Source organism: Rattus norvegicus, chromosome 10, assembly GCF_036323735.1.
Source record: "Rattus norvegicus strain BN/NHsdMcwi chromosome 10, GRCr8, whole genome shotgun sequence".
NCBI lineage: Eukaryota > Metazoa > Chordata > Mammalia > Rodentia > Muridae > Rattus > Rattus norvegicus.
In genome coordinates this window covers 1,623,515-1,636,646 of record NC_086028.1, presented here as the reverse complement: position 1 = coordinate 1,636,646, position 13,132 = coordinate 1,623,515, and the positions used below count along the sequence as shown (strand labels likewise).

General features: G+C 45.3%; 1 protein-coding gene across 5 annotated transcripts in view; it reads right to left on the bottom strand.

Moving 5' to 3' along the window:
• Nucleotides 1-12,760, bottom strand: part of Mrtfb (myocardin related transcription factor B) — a 165,772-nt gene extending 153,012 nt beyond the window's left edge. For 4 of the 5 annotated variants that reach the window (XM_039087009.2, XM_063268241.1, XM_063268242.1 and 1 more), the window contains exons 1-2: nt 12,624-12,760; nt 3,727-3,787 (exon numbers count right to left, since the gene is read on the bottom strand). The gene's annotated coding sequence lies outside the window, so the exon portion shown is untranslated. The remainder of the gene's footprint in view (nt 1-3,726; nt 3,788-12,623) is intronic. The other variant, NM_001427624.1, reaches the window with a different exon arrangement.
• Between the last annotated feature and the right edge of the window lie 372 nt (nt 12,761-13,132).

Genomic DNA, 13,132 nt, shown 5'->3' with positions numbered 1-13,132 from the left:
CTTCTCCCTAATTTCAGGTTTTTTTCCCCATACATTAGTGCATCTGTCAGGATTCGTCAACATTTCTTTGGGCAGTGGATGGTGGTTACAGAAACTTACAACTGGTCAAAGAACAAAGTGTCAGTGGAGTACCCTATGCACACAGCTTAACCAAGGCTATCATGGACAGCAGATGCCCTGTGTACAGCACACTCAGCAACAAGGACAAAAACGTCAGTCACTGGAAATAATGACAAGTTCTTGTCCCCACCTAGCTTTAGCATCTGAGCATCTGTGCGCCTCCAGACCCCACCCAAACACACAAATAAAAAGCCACCACCAAAACAAAATAAAACAGAAATTCACAAAAGCATTATTTTTAACAGCTAAGAAGTAGAAATCACCTAAATGTTCACCCAATGATAAAATAATGTATATCCACACAACAGAATGTTACACTGGAGTAAAAATGAGGCTACAATGTAAATGAACCTCAATAACATGTTGTACTAGATAGTTTTGTGACAACTTGACATAAGCCAGAGTCACGTGAAAAGGGGAAACTTCATTGAGAAAATGCCCCCACCAGATTGGCCTGTAGAAGCCTATGGTGTGTTTTCTTGATTAATGATTGCTGTAGGAGGGCTCAGCTTGCTGTAGGCAGTGCTGCCTGCTGGGCAGGTTGTCCTGGGTTCTGTAAAGCAGCAGGCTAAGTAACAAGCCAGTAAGCAGCACCCCTTCATGGCCTCTCCATCAGCTCCTGCCTCCTCCAGGTTCCTGCCCTGCCTGAGTTCCTGTCCTGAACTCACTGAGTAACGGTGTGTGACATAAGAGTTGTAAGCTGAGATAAATGCTTTCCTTCAAGTTGTTTATGTTCACAGTATTTTATACAGCAACAGAAACCCTAACAAAAAGGGCCATATCCTGAATAACTACATTTATATGACATATCCAGACTAGCTAAATTCCTGAAGACAAAGATTAGTGCTGCCAGGAACAGGACGATGGGGGCCGGAGTTTTGGGGAGAGGGCATTTCTTCATGGAGTGATCACAGTATTCTGGACTTAAGACAGTAGTGACTGGTTTAGAACTTTATGAATATGTTAAAGACTAGTTTTATGAACATTGTATTATTGAGTTAAATATAAGAAAAACTATTATTTTAAGAATTAATGGCATAGAGGAATATCGTAGTCCCTCTGCTGAGGGATCTGCTTGAAACAGCCTACAACAGAATATCTATCTTCAGAACACACAACCTGTTCAAATGAGGAAAGGATTTATTTTCCTACCAATAAATGCCTATAGTAACCAGCCATAAAATCAAATCCAAGGTAAACAGAAGCAAAAACAAAGGTGTATACAATCTGTAGTTAACCAGCAGGTACAGGATGGAACCGACTCAAAGCTGCACAAGGAGAAGTGTTCCGAGTGTGCAGCTCACTTCCTGCTGATCGCAGCGACTTCAACACGTCTGACCTTCTGCCTCAGGAGGAGAACATCTGCAGCCTCGGACTGGTAGAATGAGGCAAGCAGCATTCTCTCCTCTGACTACAGCAACACCTTGCAGAAGGCCTATTGGTATTTGGCCACTAGGGGCCTTCCACTTCAGAGCATTGCTAAATTAAACAAGTCTATGTTGTACCGAACATAGCCAGACCTCCTGGCAGGCTGAGAGACTTCCACAGGCAATGGTTGAGGATGCAGGGGATCAAGAGAAAACAGCACTGGGAGGATAGAAACGCTTAACCATCATTCTGTTCAAGACTGCAGGCTCTCTACCACAAACACTCTAACCATTCCTAACCTTCTGTGCGCATACACATGCAGACAGAAGAGAGGAGCTCAACCATGCTTTTGAAAACCTACTGGCTACATGCCCAAGGATAAGTATCACAACTCACTGTGTCCTTCTATCTGTGCTGAATGAACAGAACAAGGTATGAGAAACAGGGCACAGTGCTAAAGAATGGCCCACCACAGAACATCTTCCTACTCAGTGCTATACCCCATGCAGAGCTTGTCCTCAGTTCCCATCGCTGACACCAACCATGCTTCTTCCTGGACCTATCTTCATGGGACAACCACTGACAGACCCCATGAGGATCATTTATACTGAATGATCTCCCTCCTCTATCCAGCCCCCCGCCATGGTACTGAAGACAAAAAGCCATCAATAAAGCCTCTCAATTGTATTAAATCAGGGCATGACACAAAGCCTTCATTCACCTAACAGGCAGTTAAAAGCACTGCACCGAGACATTTGAAGTGCATATTGTGCAGAACAGTAATTGGTAACCTTTCCCTAAGACTGATGCAATCTGATTATAATTCCCAAGTGTCAGCAGTCAGTTTTTAAGGTAAAAGAAAAAGGAAGTGGGATGGCTTCAAGCACTCAGGGAGGGAGGTGTGGGAGGGTGTCCTTTCCCTCTGACAGCAATTCTCATTTGACTGAAGGCTGCTAGAACAAGCTCAGACTGAAAAGAAATTGTCACATTAGAATTGATTGAACTTACTGGGTTTAACATACACACTTAGCCTTCCCCACCATCTCTCTGAGGACAAGGAAAGATTGTGGGTGAAGCTGTGTCTATCTATGCTATAGATGAAAGGCCAGTTTGCACCGTATTCTCAGGTGAACTGTCCAGTCAGCAGCTAGGCTCTGCTGCTGTAGTCTTCTTCTGTCTAGCTTCAGATGAATTTCCATCATGCCACAAAAGGCACAGCTTCCAGGGCTGGCAGGGAAGTACAGTTTTCAGGGAGGAGGATGGAACACAGAGCTGAGGGATATAGGACCTAGAAAATAACTTGTGGCCCAGGCTACTGCTCTCCCCTCCCCCTATTAAAAGCTCTACCTTAAGCTAAGAAGAACGGAAGAAAATGAATCGGACTGACTCTGGGGACCAGCTATTGTTACCACACAACAGTTGGTGTGGTGATTTCCCCCAACACAATCAGTCTTCTCTCCCTCACTGCAAAGCAGCTTCATCTGGAAAGTCAGCAACCCTGAATACTCAGGCTCAACTTCCCACCTCTGCCCAACTTTCCATCCAGCAACCCCTGAGCAGGCCAGTTTAACTACCTAAACTACCTGCAATGGGGAGAGATGGGTGTCTCCACATCCATTGTGTAAGTGGGCCCTGTAGTCAGCTTGCAGTGCCTCACCAATGCTACTGATTTTGCATTGACATCCATTTACCCCTCACTCCCATAGGTAACTCAGAACTGCTTTCAAGACCGGTAAAACAGGAGATCCAATTGAAAGAGAAAATAGGGGGGTTATTCTATTATTCTCAGTAGGACACCAGGGGGGTATCAGAGGAGGCACAGAAAAGCCTCCTTCATTCAGAACCTACTGCTGCTGTCAAGTCCACCTGGGCTGAACTGTGAGCTATGTATTTTAAAGAGCTGTTAGGGTAGACAAGATGGCTCAGCTGGGGAAGAACTTAACCCAGAAGCCTAAAGACCCAACTTCAATCTAGATCTCATGATGAACGGAAAGAATCAACTCCCAAAAGTTGTGATCTGATATTAATATGTGCACTCTCTCCCTCTCTGTGTTTGTCTTTGTTTCTCTCTCGCCTTGAGATGGCACAAATTTAAAATGCAGGTCCCTTGCACACCAAACAACCCCTAGTTTCCACAGCATGAACACTCTTAAGACAACCACTCATTATGAGAAAGGGAGGTTATGAAGAATTTAAAATGTTTTCAAAGAAAATTTTTAAAATTATAAAAAGACTTACCTCAGTAAAAATATGTATTTTCCTCTCTTACATTCTCTTTCTTAGCACCTTTATTATGAACCTGAAAAAAAAAAGTACAAACTACTTTTTCTTGACCATCTACCACATGCCGGCAGGTGATTGATTACAAACAGAGCACTGAAGTCATCAAAAAGGGACCACCACAAAAACAAAACCCTGACAGAAGGGAAAGCTTCTAAATCAGGAATCCACAGATGATGGGAACTTTGCAGCAGTCTAGGGGCTGGGTAAAGAGCTCCTGCTCCAATCAGGACATCCTCAGTGAGTCATCACACTTCTGGAACCATTTTCTTTTGTCTACCAACAGCACACAACTAAGGACACAAGAGTCAAAGGTCACATTATATGACCCAGCCAGGAACTCCTTGGTGTCTCTTGAACATACATGTGAACAAACATTCATGCTTTGTTCTTATGGCTTCTTACAAAGAAGAATTTGCCTCTCACCATACTTCCTAATGTTTGTTATGGTTCCTATAACTGTCTTCAAGGTGCTAAGAATGTAACAGGTAAGAGAGAAGATGAGTCTCCTAACTTGCAAGACAAAAAGGAAGACTGGAGTTAAGTCTTCCCTCACTTGTTTAGCATCTGGTTTGCTTCTATCAGGTGTTTGCTTGGGTGCTAGGCATTCTTCATAGGATGGTCATATCTCTCTGGTTTCCAACATAATTGAGGTATGAATCACCAGCTGAACAAGCTACTGGATATGACACTGTTTTTACTGAATGCCATACTTGACTGGCAACAGAACATTCTAGATAGCACCCTAGAAACCCCAGGTCTTTGGGAAATGTCTAGCAGCATCATGGACACAGTGTATGCAAGAGAGGACTAAGTAATGCAAGGCTAGAAAGCAAGAAGGAAGCCTTGAATGCCAGACCACACTTTGTGATCGATTCTCAAATGTACTGATTAGTGAGTATACCAGGGCAAGCCTGTATAATACCAGCTGGTTGGGAGGCTAAGGCAGGAGGATTACAAACTCAAGGCTTAACTGAACTACACAATGAATTCAAGGTCATTCTGAAAAACTTAGTGAGAGTACATTCCAGAATTGAACAATAAAAGGAGGGAGAAGCTGAAACTGTAAGCACAGTGGTATGTGCTTCCCTAGCATACAAGGGACCCTGGGCTATATCACCACTACAGCAAAGTCATTTTTTAAAAAAGTTGATGACAACAATGCCAACAAACCAGAGCTTCCAGGGACTAAACCACTACCCAAAGCTATACATGGACTGACCCAGAATTCCAACTGCATATGTAGCAGAGAATAGCCTTGTTGGGGCACCAGGGGAAGGGGAAGCCCTTGGTCCTGCCAAGGTTGGACTCCCAGTGCAGGGGAATATGGGGGTGGGGGAGGGGGAGAATAAGGGAGATGTATAGAGGGAATACCTGTATGGGGGAGGGGGAGGGGAGGAAATGGAGGCTTATGGACAGGAAACTAGGAAGGGGAATAACCTTTGAAATGTAAGAAGAAATATATCTAATAAAAATTTTTTTTTAAAAAGTTGACCCTTCTCAGTCTAAGATCTAATATTCCTGTGGGTTTTCTCTTGTTCACTTTCAAACATGTCAAGGATAGCTGGGTGTGGTGGTGCAAGCCCCTGATCAGAGTACTCGAGAGGCAGAGGCAGGTGGATCTCTGTGAGTTTGAGGCCAGCCTAGTCTACAAAGCAAGTCCAGGGCAACCAGGGATGTTACACAGAGAAACCCTGTCTCAAAAACAAAACAAAACAAAACAAAAGGGGTTGGGGATTTAGCTCAGTGGTAGAGCGCTTGCCTAGGAAGCGCAAGGCCCTGGGTTCGGTCCCCAGCTCCGAAAAAAAAAAGAACAAAAAAAAAAAAACAGAACAAAACCACAAAACAAAACAAAGGTCAGGGAGTAGGAAAACGAAGTGGTAAGAAGGTGGAGGACGTAAGTGTAAGCCCCCCTCAACCTCAAGATGTCTGTCAGTGTCCTCCATGTTGCTCCTTTTATAGATAAACCAATTCCAGCTTGGAAAAGGCTAAACAGACTTTGGAGTCATTTCTTTAATGTGATTTTACTTTTCTTGTAGGAAACAAAGTACAAAGATGGCTCAATATGCACAGCACTGAGTTCCCTGCCAGGCTCTGGAGCAAATGCAGTTATTTGCAGAGATGAAGCTGAGTGTGTGACCCCAAATACAAGGCGAAATCCAAAATAGACCAAAGACTGACGAGTAGATGTAATCCCACAGACACCTTAACAGACATAGAATGAGAAAGCCTTTCAGGTAGTTCCTCCAAATTCAGGCTCCATAGCAGGCGGACAGAAAGCATGGAAACCTTAAGGGAACGGTGAGGAGGAGCCAGAGCAATGGCTCAGTGCTTAAGAGCACTGGAGCTCTTCCAGAAGATCTGACTTCAAGTCCCAGGACCCACATGGTGGCTCACAACTATTTATAACTCATCCTAGGGGATGCAACACCATCTTCTTCCCTCTGCAGATATTGTATGCTGTGGTACACATTTAGGCAAAATATCTATAGACATAAATAAATTGTTTTCTTACAGATTATTTTTCTTTTTTTAATAATGAGGCTGGAGAGTTGGTTCAATGATTAAGAGCATTTGTTGCTCTTGGAGAGGAACCAGGTTCAGTTCCCAACACCCATTTGGTGGTTCACAACCATCTATTACTCCAGTTCCAAGGGATCCAATATGCTCTTCTGACCTCTGCAGGCATGCATATGGAATACATACATACATACATACATACATACATACATACATACATACATACAGGCAAAACCACTTACATATATAAAATAAATTTTAAAAATCTTTTTAAGAAGGAAAGAAAAAATGTGAGCCTTCTATTTGCCACAGCGCACCAAGGTGAATGAATACCCACGGACAAGGTGAGGACTGAGACTACAGGGACACAGGGCTAACCTTGGTAACCTATGAAGTGCTAGAAACTAGAAAAGAAAAATGCAAAGGGCACGGACACATGGTTCATAGAAAAATGCAGAGCTGGCAAGATGGTACAGAAGGTAAAGGCTTGCTGTGTGAGCATGAGGACCCAGGTTTGCATCTAGCATGCATGTTTCTACAGTGAGATGGGAAGCTAAGACAGGAGGATACCTGGGAAGTTTGCTGGAGGTAGCCTGGTACACAGCAGCAAAACAGAGATTGTCTCAAGTGGAAGGTGAAGACTGATGCCCAAGGTTGTCCTTTGACCTCTACATGCACAGTCCCCAAACAAAAGTGACACAATGCACACATAAATTTGGGCAGTGCATGTGTCTTAGTTAGGATTACCACTGCTGTGATGAAACACTATGATGGAAAGCAAATTAGAGTGAAAAGAACTGATTTGGCTACACTTCCACATCACTGTTCAATTTAGAAAGTCAGACAGGAACTCAAACAGGACAGGAACATGGAGGTAGAAGCTGATGCAGAGGCCAGGGAGGAATACTGCTTACCTGCTTGCTCCTCATGGCTTGCTCAGTCTTTCACATAGTACCCAGGACCACCAGCCCAGGGATGGTACTACCTACAGGGGCTGGGCACTCCCAAATCAGTCACTAATTAAGACAATGCCCTACAGGCTTGCCTGCAACCGGATCTACTGGAGGTATTTCCTCATTTGAGGGTCCCTCCTGTTAGATGACTTTAGCTTGTGACATAGACCTAGCCAGCACAGCATGTAATCTACAGATGATTTCACAGCCTGTGGAGTATGTTTTTGGGTTAAATGGAAACACTATCTCACTGTATAAGACCCAAGCAAAACTGGATTTCATCATCTACACAGAATCCTCTATAGAAACTGGGGAACAACTATACTCGTCTAAGTTCAAAGTGATATAACTCATGGAGAAAGGAAATATTTATGACAATAAAAACACAGCTCACTGGCCCAGCAGCTCCTCTTGTGGGAATACATCAGGAACATGCTTGTCTGTATAAAAATCATAAACACCCAAGTTTTCACTATGTCATGGTCTGTAAGACTGAAGACAACGTGGTTGTCTCCTAGTGGGGCTGGCTAGGCAGACCCAGGACAGAGGATGCCTAGCTATTTAAAAATGTTTTCTGGGGTTGGAGACACCGTTGTCTCAGAGGTTAAGAGCACTGGCTGCTCCTGCAAAGGACTAGTTTTGATTCTTTACACTCAGGGTGGCTCACAACCAACTGTGACTCCAGTCTCAGAGACTCTTTAATACCCACCTCTGCCCTCTGAGGTCACTGCATGCATGTGGCACACAGACAAACAAGCAACCAAACACTCATACATATATAAAAATATTAATAGAACTTTTAAAGAGTGTTTTATATACATGAGCATGTAAATTGCCCATGTAACTAATGGAAAGCCAGGGAAGGTAGGCTACAGTACACTGCACTTTCCACAAAGAGAAAGATTACAACCTACTGACATTTGCTTTTATCCATAGAGAGAAATGATGAATGTATTTATAGGAAACAGACAAAGGCTATGGGGGGAGCCAAGAGAATTAGAAACTTGGCTTTCTGAACATGCCCACATTATTTAAGTGTTTGAGTTAGAAGAATACTTTGTTCATATAAAAAGGATTCTAAATGTTGAAACAATACTCTCACAAAGAGTACTGCCTATAAGCCAGAGTCCAAATTAAATGATTAGTAAATATTTTTCTTAAATTCTATATTGAATGGAAATTTTAGTACAACCATCACAAAGAGTTAGCATCTCCCTCCCAGTCCAGCAAAGCATGTGACGATGTTAAAAGTCTCTGGAGCAGCAGCCACAGCTATGGCTTGGTAAAATGCAAAATGTCCCCTTACATACCCAGACTCTAGGGGTGGCCAGTTGTCCTGGGGATACATGCTTTACTCTGCTGCTGCTTCTGTTTTCATGTATATGTGATGCGCATTGTGTATACATGCATGTGTGTGTGTGTGTGTGTGTGTGTGTGTGTGTGTGTGTGTGTGCGTGCGCGCGCGCACAGATGCATACAGAAGCCTCAGGTAGATGCATCATCAGGAATCATCCATAGTTTCTCTTTCACCTTATTCATCAAGGAGGTTCTCTCAATCAAACCCAGAGCTCACTGACATGGCCTGTCTCACTAGTCAGCTTGCTCTGCATGTGCCAGCTCTGAGTTCCAAGGCTGAAATTATAGGTGGACCATCACACCCACCCAGCATTTTCCTGGCCCTCCAGTCCTCAGGCTTGTGTCCTAAGCACTAACTATGGAGCCATCTCCACAGTCCCTCATCTGGCACTTCCCCAGGCTAAGCTCACATTTGTCTGCATGACAAATGAGCCCCGGGGCCTTATGAAGAGCTGCTAGCTGGGGATCACCAAATACAAAAGCAAAGAAATGAAGTCCACCTGGGGACAAGGTGCTCAAGCAGTTGTGCAGTTGGATTTCCTGTGAGCCCACCCTGGTGTCACATGGCTCAGACACCAAGAGACAGCTTTCCATACACAGGGCCTGCTTCCTACAGTCAGTGTTTTCAAACACATTTCTTACAAAGCAGTAATAACTGAGAATCACTGAGATTAATCTAAGCACGACCCATGTGAGAAAGGTATAAAGAAAAGGATAAATTTTGCAGAATGGAAAAGCAAATGAAGCAGCAGATCAAAATAACTCATTCACCTAATGCTGCAGAGGCCACTGCCCAACATGAGGCTTTCTGATCAACATTTTAAAGAAAATCACAGTTCTGAGAGTGACTGTGACTTCTAAATCTTCGGTATAAAGAAATCACGATGGAAGGACCTAGAAAAGTGAGAGGCTTCATTTTGCAAGTTATTCTTTGGATTCAGTTTTTGTTGTTAGAAATCAACCAATGTGTGAATATGTTTGTATAGTCCCTATTTCCCTGAGATGGCATGATCAAGACACACTCTTAATTCATAATTGATACTTAATTCATTTAAGAACAGGTAGGTTATGCTGGCTGGTCCTATGTCAACTTGACCCAAGCTGAAGTAATATGAGAAGAGAGAGCCTCAACTGAGTTTAGCTGTATACAAGCCTGGGCTGCATGTTCTTGACTGGTGACTGCTGTGGGAGGCCCAGCAGTACCACCCCTAGAAGGCGGTCCTGGTCTTTGTAAGCAAGCAGGATGAACAAGCTAGTAAGCAGTGTTCCTTCAAGGCCTCTGCACCAGCTCTTCTTCCAGATTCCTGCACTGAGTACCTACTCTGGCTTTCTAAAATGATGGACTGATTTGGAAATGTAAGCAAAATAAGCCCTCTTCTTCCCTTCTTCTTTTGGTCATGATGTTTACCATGACAGAGAAATCCTAACTAGAACAGGAGTGTTTTTTAAAATAATGATTAATAAAAACAACCAAAACAATTGGCCTTTTTTTTTTTATCCTGGGTCTGGATAGTGTTTGCTTAACGAAGTAAGACTGAATTACTTTAATTTAGATGAATTTTCAACTCACAGGGATTCATTGTATCTATGGCTAGACAACTTTAAATGTAGCATCCTATTTTCACAAGTCTTTATTTAGATGTTAATTTCCACAGTGCCTTTTTAAAGTAACAAGCAACACAGAATAAACCTTCTATAGCAAGAAACAACTTATATTTAAAGGAAAAAAGGCAAAAATAAACTTTTTCAGATTTAAAATTTGAAATTTACTGCTGTAGCTACAAATGGACTGAGATGAACTTTTCTTGATTTGTTTTTTTCTTCTAGCATCGAGAAGTTTCCAATGAAGGCAAGTTTGTTTGTGAGCCAACCTCTAGAACTGCTTAGATAGGTAATTTTAGTTTTCACTTTTGAGCACATCTGTATTTTCCAAATGCACTACTATCACTAAGTAGAAAAGGCCTCAGGCCACACTGACTGGTACTCAATGACACTCCCAGCTACCTATCACCATTCATGAGGCTTCAGACACTTCCAGCTCCATTCTTACCTCATACTGCTTAGCAGTTCCAATGTGACCAACATTTCCAACAAGGATTCCCAGCAAAGAGAAACAGCTGCAGATGAACAGGAACCAACCCTGGCTCTTGAGAGCCGGAGATAATCCATTTAAGAGTCGCTAGCCAAAGAGGCAGCCTTTTTATGCATCAGACTTACAGAGAGAATTTTATTTTTACTTGCCAGTGAAAAGTGTATTAGATCCTGCTGTTATAATTAGCTAGATAGTGGAGCATGTGCTTTACATAGTGGTTCTCAAGAGGGCAGAACTGTCCCCAGGGCACATTGTTAGTTACCGAAGAGACTCTTAGATGGCAGCGGAAAGCACCTGCAGTGTTTTGGGCCCAGGATCTAGAGCCATCTAACACATGGGCAGTAGAAGTGATGATCAAGGCTACTCTGACCCATAAGCTGTTTACTACAGATTAACATTGCTTTAGGATTCAATATTGAACCATTTGGCAAGTTACTCTGGGAAACACCCACCACCCTGCCCCAATTACGTAGGCCAATGTGGTGAGGGAAAAGGGAACTGTGTGAACTTTCACACAGCACATTACACCTGAATCCACCAGGTGCACATGGAGCCCTTACTGCCAAGTGCAACAATTTCAATCTTCTATTTCCTTATTGCCAGCGATAAGCATTAGGGATTCAGTGTACTCCCTTAAATGTTGAGAACTCAGACTTTGTATTGGTTACAATGTAGCCTGGAATACAGCATCTCTGGAGGGCTGTATTATCTGAGCCTAGCCTGAGACAGGCTGTGATTTATCTTGAATGCTGTCAGTCAGCCTATGCTGTTAGTCAGCCTATGCTGTTTTTGTCATTAGCAACAATTACCCCAAGTAACACGGTTTTATCTCAAGTCCCAATCTTTGTTCCTGACTTTGAGACACACAGTCCCACAAGTACATGTGCCCATACGTACGTACGTACGTGTGTGTGTGTGTGTGTGTGTGTGTGTGTGTGTGTGTGCGCGCGCGCTCAACCAAACATACTCACTAGCCCCAGGGTCCGTGGCATTACGTCCTACCTAGCAGGGCAGCGTCTGGGCTGTACTAACGTCATAGCACGTATCTTGCCCTTTATTTCTTCTTCACATATAAAGGAGAGCACTCCACTGGCCTTGGATCATGTATATGAAGATATATTATTTATGAACTTCGTGTCAGGGTGACAAACATTTGCCACAGAAGCAAGAGGCCTTGATTTTGAACTTCACAACTATTCATCTGAAGAGTGCGATCTCGTGCGTCAGACAAGAATCAAACTTTTCGGTGTCTTTGCCTAAGGCAAGCCTTGGGCTATCCTCCCGACCTGAGACCCCCCAAGCCCAGCGCACCCCCTCCTCATTCTCATACGGCCTCTGCTCACACACAGGGCCAAAGGATGGCTTCTGAACATTGAGAACTAGGGAACTTTCAGGGACAGAACAAAAGCGGTGGAAAACTTTCTCCCTAGAAACATGGGACGCTGCCTGCAATTTCAGGAGGGCTTGCAGACACACCCTCTGCAGCCCCGCAGGGACCACAGGAGAAGCCGCGAGCAGGGCTGGCTGGGGAGGAGGATGGTAGTTGAATCCCGGACTTGGGCCGTCCCCATCCCACCATGTCCCGGTCGAGTGGCTTCGGCCAGGGCGCTGCACCTCACTGCAGTTCCAGCGTGGGAGCGCGCAAGCAAAGCGCCTGGTACCAAGCCAAGGCTGCCCGGGAAGATCGGGCCGCTGCCGCACACAGGGAACCCCGACCAGGGAAACCCGGAGTCGGTGGCCCGGAGACCGCGGCCGCCCCGCCCCGCCCCGCGCGAGTCCCGGGACAGCGCGCACTCGGCGGCGCAGCAGCAGCCTCGAGGGGCCACCGAGGACCCGGACCTTCCGTCCGCCCCTCTCCCAGAGCCCGGCCTTGCCCTCCACAGCCCTCCCCTGCCTCAGCCCCAACAGACGCCTCTCGCCGGTTCGCCGCTCACCTCCCCGGCCGCCGCCGCCGCCGCCGCCGCCGCCGCCGCCGCCGCTGCTGCTGCAGCTACCACCAGATCTCGCGATACTTCGCTCCGCCCCGTGCTTACCCTCCCGCCTGAACGCGGCGGGCGCGGATCCCGTCCTGGAAGATCCAGGTACCGTCGTGCGGACACCAGGTGGCTTACACCCTGCTTCTCTTCTCACCGTGCATCCGCCCGCGCTCCTAACCCGGAAAAGCGAAAGCCCAGGTGCGAGGCCTCTATCACCGCGCTCTCACCTGGCTGGCCCGGAGCGCATGCGCAGCCGGGCTGCGGACCTAGGAGCTCCTTGGTTGCTGGTTAAGCTCTGGCTGCGCCCACAGTAAGATGCGTCTGCAACCCTTAGCAAGTTCACAGTTCATGCTGCCCCACTAAGTGCATTCTTGCCCCCTTCCCATTCCAGAAGGAGATCACAGTGGACGAGCAGACCGGCCTGTGGAGTAGGTGCGTCTCTGATGCCCCACCCGCGCCTGTAGGAT